The sequence below is a fragment of the Rutidosis leptorrhynchoides genome, chromosome 3 (genome assembly GCF_046630445.1).
Source record: "Rutidosis leptorrhynchoides isolate AG116_Rl617_1_P2 chromosome 3, CSIRO_AGI_Rlap_v1, whole genome shotgun sequence".
Taxonomy (NCBI): domain Eukaryota; kingdom Viridiplantae; phylum Streptophyta; class Magnoliopsida; order Asterales; family Asteraceae; genus Rutidosis; species Rutidosis leptorrhynchoides.
The window spans coordinates 509,696,761-509,704,118 of NC_092335.1; the positions used below are offsets into that span (position 1 = coordinate 509,696,761).

The 7,358-nt window shown below is 36.7% G+C and overlaps 1 non-coding gene across 1 annotated transcript; it reads left to right on the forward strand.

Annotated features, from left to right (window-relative positions):
- The first annotated feature begins 6,729 nt into the window (after positions 1 to 6,729).
- LOC139903220 (small nucleolar RNA R71) lies at positions 6,730 to 6,836 on the forward strand. Its single transcript, XR_011778058.1, has one exon. It is a non-coding gene; the product is annotated as a small nucleolar RNA R71 (small nucleolar RNA).
- Positions 6,837 to 7,358: the final 522 nt, after the last annotated feature.

Sequence of the window (7,358 nt, forward strand, 5' to 3'; positions counted from 1 at the left end):
CACTTTCTCGCCATGAAAGAGACCGACAAAATGGAGAAACTTGCACGACTTTACATTAAGGAGATTGTAGCCCGACGCGGTGTACCTTTATCGATTATCTCCGACCGAGATGGTCGTTTCGTTTCTAGATTTTGGCGTACTTTACAAGAAGCGTTGGGAACGCGTTTGGACATGAGCACCGCATATCATCCTCAAACCGATGGGCAAAGTGAACGTACAATACAAACCTTGGAAGATATGCTACGAGCTTGTGTTGTTGATTTTGGAAAAGCTTGGGACAAGCACTTACCTCTCGCCGAGTTCTCTTATAACAATAGTTATCACGCGAGTATTAAGGCCGCACCTTTTGAAACATTATATGGCCGAAAATGTCGCTCTCCTCTTTGTTGGGCCGAAGTGGGTGACGTGCAAATTTCCGGGCCCGAACTCATTCATGAAACCACCGAGAAGATCCTTCAAATCCGAGATAGGCTTCGGACGGCCCGGAGTCGTCAAAAATGCTATACCGACAAAAGACGCAAAGACCTCGAATTTCTAGTCGGTGACCGCGTCATGTTAAAAGTCGCACCTTGGAAAGGTGTCATCCGTTTTGGGAAACGTGGGAAACTAAATCCGCGGTATGTTGGTCCTTTCGAAATCTTAGAGCGTGTTGGAACCGTTGCGTATCGTTTGGATCTTCCGCCACAACTAAGCTCCGTCCATCCTACTTTTCATGTATCTAACTTGAAGAAATGTCTTGCCGAGCCCGATATCGTCGTCCCTCTCGAGGAACTTACTATTAATGACAAACTTCATTTTGTGGAGGAACCGGTTGAAGTTGTGGACTACGTCGAGAAGGAATTAAAACAGAGCCGGATCCCGATTGTTAAGGTCCGATGGAACGCCAAAAGAGGACCCGAGTTTACTTGGGAAAGGGAAGATCAAATGCGAAAGAAATACCCTCATCTATTTCCGATTCCGGAACCGTCGGATTCAGAGGAAGAGACAACGATTTCTACGCATGCTTAATTTCGGGACGAAATTTCTTTTAAGGAGTAGGTAATGTAACATCCAACCTTTTTCCGTTTACTTTTCCGTTTAACTATTTTAAACTCCGTTATATGTTTATAACATCTCCCGTTAATACGCGTTTCAAATTATCTCGTTTAGGTAATTTAACGCACCCGACTACGACTTGAGGGACTTGTTTTACCAAAACCCCAAAATGGTGACTAGCACTTGACTAGTCAACCATCTTCCACCTCCATTTTTCATTTTCTTTTCTCTTTTTATTCTCTACTTTCATATTTTCTTTAAATTCATCAAAAAGCAAATCTTCATCCATATTCAATCGATCAAGCTTCGGGCCAAACAAATTACATATTTGAACTCCTCGTGATCTCCTCTTCGATTCCATACCAATCTCATTGCATTTGGGTAACTTTCTAAAATCACTAATTTTATGTGTTCTTGAGATTTTTGAGTTAAAAGGTTGTTAATTAGTGTCTATGGCTCAAGTCTAGTATGATTATGTGATTTGTATGTTTGTTCTTGCTATTTTGATGTAACTAGTTCATATTGAAAGTTCACATGCTTAATCTTGAGTTTTGAGTGTTCATATGTTGTTTGATGCTAAGAGTTCATGTTTTAATCTTATTCCTAGTGTTACTAGCTTCGTTATGATGTATGGTTTGGTTAAAGAAACCTTCTAAACTTGATTATGAAATTTGGTGAATTTGAGTTAGGGTTTCATGAACTAGAAATGGACTTTTGATGCTTTAAATGACACGAAATGCTAATTGTAAGTGTTAGGTTGTGTTGTATGCTTAATTACCTTCGAAACGGCATATTGTTCATGTAATTTGGTTACCGAATCATTAAATGGCATTTATGACTTGTATGCATTGAATGAGGAACATTAATTGCGGTTTTTGGTTGTTATAAGTGGAAGTTTGATTGATGATATGTGTTTAGTTGCATTCCTCGTCAAAACACCTTTCCAACGATGTATGATAAGCGTTATAAGTATTTGAGGGTCAAGTGTTGTGTTAGAATTGGTTTTGGTTCGTGCATATCTTTGAAAAACAGGAAAATAGCTGAACAGCAGGTGGCGCGGCGCGCACCTCACCCCGCGCGGCGCGCAGAACAACCTGGACAGATTCTGACCTCCGTGTCCCATTTCACGTGAAATGTTTGACTAGCTACCGACCTCCGATTCACATGAAACTTGTTTTAATATACTTATATATGAATAATTAGCATAGAAAATTTGTTCGGGACCCGACCCGAACATGTTGACTTTTTCGTTGACTTTGACCGACCAAAGTTTGACTTTTTGTCAAACTTAACCAATTGATTATGCAATCTTTCTAACTTGTTTCTATACATGTATCTTGCATGAAATTTGACTATTTGCTTCACATGCTTCATAATCGAGTCGTGTTGAGCCATAGGACTAATTGAGCAACTTTGACCCTTCGTGACTATCGTTATTGATACAACCTATTTGTTTAGGTCGAGGCTAGCGTTGTCCTTTGCGCACATTACTTGTTGAAGTACTTATTTACTCTTGCAATCAAAGGTGAGATCATAGTCTCACTTTTACTCTTTTATACTTATATTTGGGATGAGAAAACATAAACGTTTCATTTTACAAAGTGAACACAAGTACGAAAACAAACATTCTACGTACGAGTTAGAACAAAAAGCCTCAATTCAATTATCATTAGTTACACTTGCAGGGTGTAAGCGAGAACTTATGTTGTGTGGCCATACGGGTTTGACAAACCCTCATTCGGACGGTTCGCTACCGTTAATCGGATGAAATATATTTTCGGGGATAAGTGTATGTTCTGACACTATATTAATGGGGTTTCGTGATAGTTAAGCCTTGATAATTGGGTGCTCGTGATATCAACTTTTAGAATGGTTTATTATTATTTCAACGTGACAACACTTGTGGTTCAACTTACTTACTCACTTACTTACTTACTAAACCTATGATTTCACCAACGTTTTCGTTAACAGATTCTCTATGTTTTTCTCAGGTCCTTGAACTTAGGTGATACATGCTTCCGCACATACTTTTGATACTTGCATTGGATGTCGAGTATACTTGCATACGTGGAGCGTCTTTGTGGCTACTTTAAACTATGTCGCACGTGTTTCATATGAACTATAACTTTTGATATGTACTTGTCTTGGGAATTACTTTTGTAAACGTTGAAACATCCTTTTATGAAATGAATGCGACATATTTTCGGTCAAACTTTGTTATAAATGCTTATGACCATGTAATGGGACCATACGTAGACGACGCCGTCACTTGACGATTTGTCGGGGTCTCTACATTTGATGCTGAGGTCTGTGGATTTCCTGCTGATTTTAGAGATGACTTTTCTAGATTTTTCGTCAACCTACAGCTGGTCTGGACGACAACTTCTTGACCTAAATCAAGAAGCGTGTGTCTTTTTTGGAAGACTTTACTTCCTTTTAATGATGGAATTGATTTATCGTGTAGATCCATCTATTCTTTCAAAAGTATTACAATAAATCGGGTAAAACTGATTAGTATCGTCCAAAGCAAAAGTACCTGCAATAATCTTGTACAAAAATATGTGATAAATGTTTTAAAGAACTTGGTGAATTCTTCCCACACTTAGCTTTTATTTATTTTTCTTTGCCTTTTTATTCTCCTTTATTCCATTTTAAATGAATTCTAACATTTTGGGTTGTTTCTCCATTTATGTCCTTTCCGAGGTAACAATAATTTCGATATTATCACCTAGTTTTATCGTTCATAAATATCTTCACAAAATTTGGAAATTAAACTAAGTGTAAACCCGGGAGAATTTATAACCCTTCCCCACACTTGAGATCTTGCAATGCCCTCATTTGCATGAAATCAGACTATTATAAATTCATGAGGGTGATTAGTGTAGAAAAGAGATTAAAAATACCGAGTTTACAATTACTAAGGTCGTCGAATGATAGATGGCGCGCCTTACCGTTCATTCCTTTTGTTGTAATTTCACATATGTTTTGCGTCTTATCGTCAAAATTAGTAGCTTTTGCTGAACTTTAATGTCAGTCTTTGAAAATGCGCTGTTTTACCCTGTTTTGTACATAAGATAAACTACAAACATATACGTAGTATATATATATATATATATATATATATATATATATATATATATATATATATATATATATATATATATATATATATATATATATATATATATATATATATATATTTATTAAAATCTTTATTTATTAAAACAATTTAAATGAATAATTTTTTAAAATTTTGTTTCCTTTTACTTTAGGTAGTTTCGGTATGTTTACCTATTCCGCCCCTCAACAAAATTTAAAATTTGTTGTTTTGAAGCGATTGTTTTTAAAAGCAAAGATTTTTGAGTTTTTTTTTTAATTTTTTTGGCATACTTTAAATTAATAAGATTAAAAATAATGATAACAAGATTTCTCGTCCCGCCCTCGGGTAAAGTAATTTCGGTTCAACGACCTAATCTTCAACTCACGACGAACTTTAGAAATTATTTTTTTAAACTTAATGAAATAAAGTAAATTTTGTTTTTAAATTCACACAAAACTTAAATTTAAAAAGCATATTAATTTCATATAAAACCTAAAAAACGAAGAAAAAAATCAGAATGGGGGGGAGAAAACTAGTTCTTTAGTGTCTGCTAGCGAAAAAGACCAATCGGATTCCATTCTCGGAACTACACGAGAACATAACAACTAACTCTAGACATCATTTTTTTTTCTTAGCACATTTGAATCTCCCCACATTTAGGTAGCCGTGGTGTTGAAATTGTGATTAACTTCATCGTCAATTTCTTTTGGACCATAATCAACTTGCATATCTGTGACTTTTTCTTTAAGCCAGTGACCAGCTTCTTCCGTAATATCCACAAATTCAATTAGTTTCGCCTTTTCTTTAGGCAACAAATTGGATACTAACCGGTTACATAACTTAAAGTTCCCCTTACTTTTAGCATCATAAACCCGTTTAAAAAGTTTCTTCATTGAACTATTAATAACGGGATCATTTAATTTCGTATCAACAACGGGGTTCTTTGTTATCAAGTCATCATTAGGTGTTACTTTATCTTCCCCACACTTAGGCGTTTTATTATTGTTAAGCACTACCGTTGGAGTTGGTAAAACAACATGGTTCTTACCAATCATTTTTGTTGGTTCAACGGTTTTGGTTGGTGGAGATTTAGACTTTCGAATCACAAAGGTGATCGATTTGTCACCATCACTAAGTGTCATTCTTCCCTTTCTTACATCAAATAACGCCCCGGTGGACGCTAAGAATGGTCGACCTAAAATTAGAGGAACGTTTGAGTCCTCTTCTATGTCAATGACTATGAATTCGACTAGAAAGGTTAAATTACCTACTTGAATGGGTAGGTTGTCAGCAATTCCAACTGGGTGCTTAATGGTTTGATCAAGGAGTCGAACACTCATATCCGTTGGACTTAACTCACCTACTCCTAATCTCTTATATAATGAAAGAGGCATAACACTCACACTCGCACCTAAATCTGCTAGTGCATCATACATGACACAATCACTAAGTAGACAAGGAACAATAAATTCACCCGGATCATGCACTTTGGGTGGAGGTTTTGGTGGAACTGTCTTTACCGGGTTTATCTTTACGGTTTTTGTTTCTTGTACTTTCTTATTCTTCTTCTTTTTTCCAGAGGTATCACAAACTTTATTACCTATCACTTGCTCATACTCAACTCCTTTTCTTGGAAACGGGATGGGTGGTTTGTATGGTGCCACCACTGGCTTTACATACTCGGGTGGTGGTGGTGTTGTAACTTCTTCATTGTTACTCACATCTAAAACATTCTCATCTTCTGGAGCTTGTTTTTCAGAATTTGTTGACACCATATTAACATTTTCATTCCGAGGATTTACTTCAGTATTAATCGGTAGCTTTTCTTGTTCCCTTTCACTCATCAATCTAACAAGAGTACCTACTTGTTTTTCTAGATTCAAAATAGAAGCTTGTTGAGTTCTAAATGATTGATCAAACCTCTCATTCGTTTGGGTTTGAGTTTCAATAAATTGTGTTTGAGATTCAACTAGCTTAAATACCACTTCTTCCAGATTTGACTTTTTCTCTCCGGTTTGTTGTGGTGGTTTATACAAGCTGGGTCTTTGTTGATTGAAAGTGTTGTTTTGAGTTGGTTGGTTATTCGGACCTTGTTGGTTATACGAGTAATTGTCGGGTCCTTTTGGATTTTGTAAAGAATGTTTTAATTTCGATTGAAGTTTAGCCTTGGCGGTTGATAATTATTTTGATAATTATTTCCCGGCCTTTGGTTCATGTAGGAAACATTCTCACGTTGTTCCATCGTTTGCTCAATGTTACAATCTTTCGTTAAGTGTGGTCCACCGCATTGCTCACAACTGATTCGTATTGCATGAATGTCTTTAGTCATCTTTTTCATTCGTCTCTCGAAAGCATCTATTTTTGCGGAAACAGAATCAAAGTTATGGCTAGAATCGGCTCTAGCCGCTTTAGATGAATGAAAAATGTCTTTTTCCTGATGCCACTCATGAGAGTGGGATGCTGTATTATCAATTATCTTGTGAGCTTCGGTTGCGGTTTTCTTCATAATGGAACCACCAGCTGCTGTGTTGATGTCTTTTCGTGTGGCGATGTCGACGCCTTTATAGAAGATTTGCACTATTTGAAAAGTATCTAAACCGTGTTGAGGACATCCTCTCAACATCCTTCCGAATCTTGTCCATGCCTCATATAGCGTTTCATTTGGCTTTTGCATGAACGTGGCAATTTCTCCTTGAAGTCTCACGGCTTTAGATGCCGGAAAGAATCTTTGAAGATATTTCTCAACTAAAATATCCCATGTGTCAATCGTTCCTTCAGGTAACGATCCTAACCAATCTTTGGCTTCTCCTTTTAAAGTTCAGGGGAACAACATAAGATAAATAGTTTCATCCTCAACTTCTCGGATTTTAAATAGATTACAAATCCTATTAAAAGTTCGAATATGTTCGTTTGGATCTTCTTTTGTTGTACCACCAAATTGGCATTGATTGGTAATCATGTGTAGGATTTGTCCTTTGATTTCAAAATCTGATGCTCTAACATCTGGTTGATTAATCGCGTGACCTTGGCCCGTGCGTATGGCTCTCATTCGGTCTTCCATGCTTTGAGGTTCCGTTATTTCCATTTTTGAATTTGTTGAATCCGAATGACTAGAAGATTCTGATTTAACGGTTTCTTCCTCGACAATCTCTGGTTGTATGATTTGTGATTCAGGAGGAATGATTAGTGGATCAGGATCTTGGAATTGTCCCTCCGGATTCTC